The 858-nt window shown below is 65.4% G+C and overlaps 1 protein-coding gene across 1 annotated transcript in view; it reads left to right on the top strand.

The window, feature by feature from the left end:
- The first annotated feature begins 396 nt into the window (after window positions 1-396).
- The window catches only part of LOC113212889 (CCR4-NOT transcription complex subunit 7), a 17,928-nt gene continuing 17,466 nt past the window's right edge, over window positions 397-858 (top strand). The window contains exon 1 of the mRNA XM_052273224.1: window positions 397-529. The gene's annotated coding sequence lies outside the window, so the exon portion shown is untranslated. The remainder of the gene's footprint in view (window positions 530-858) is intronic.

Raw genomic sequence — 858 nt, 5'->3', positions numbered from 1 at the left:
GTGTGTGTCGGTGTGAGTGAGTCAGCCGGAGACCGAGAAGAGGCCGCCGTCCGCCATTATTCGGGTACCGACCGACTCATCGCATCGCGGCCGTGTTGGCACGTCGCGGAGGTGCTGTGATAAGCCACCCCAGTGGCGTAGCAAAGAAGTCCGTTCTCTCGACCTGCTCGCCGCCACGCTACGCCACCGCCGCGGCCGCGCCCCGTGTGGTGGATCACTATCATCGGCCCGCCCGGCAGACCATATTCCCTCCCTTTTCCTTCCTTTGCCGCGCGATCGGGCCGCTTGCTCTTCTCGCGGTCGGTCTCTGCCGGTCGGTCGCTGCTTTGTTTCCAAACAAGAATGCCCCTCCCTGCTGTTCTGCGACGCCGCGCCGCCGCGCCGCGGCCGCCGTGTGGGATGACGTCAACCGTTTGCGCCCCGGTGCGACCGCGAGCGTCTCGGTCCGTACACAAACACGACGCGGAGGGAGAGGCGAACCAACAGCAGCCTCGTGTCGAGCACACTACTTGTTCAAGCCACCATGCAGGTGAGCAGGATCTGCACCCCGTGTGCGAGACAACTGGGGAGCAGGAGAAACTGCAGTTCGGTTGATGATGACACCCACCAAGTGGCGTGAACGTAGACACCTCGGCGCCCGAGGCCTCGTAGTGAGCACAGTGGGTTTGGTCACTACGTTCATCAACATGAACTCTCGGGCTGCACAAGAAGCCGGCCCCGACCCGCGGAGGCCCACGGGCACGGACGGACCATCGCCCGACCGTGTGAGCAGTCGGTGAGCGCGCACGCTCGCGGTCGGTCCTGAGAGTTCGTTCCTCCCGGCGGCGTAGACGTGCACGCCGCGCCCCACCCCACCCC

This window comes from Frankliniella occidentalis, unplaced genomic scaffold (genome assembly GCF_000697945.3).
Source record: "Frankliniella occidentalis isolate FOCC.00 unplaced genomic scaffold, Focc_3.1 Scaffold7, whole genome shotgun sequence".
NCBI lineage: Eukaryota > Metazoa > Arthropoda > Insecta > Thysanoptera > Thripidae > Frankliniella > Frankliniella occidentalis.
Note: the sequence above shows the minus strand (reverse complement) of the source record. Positions and strands in the feature narration are given on the sequence as shown.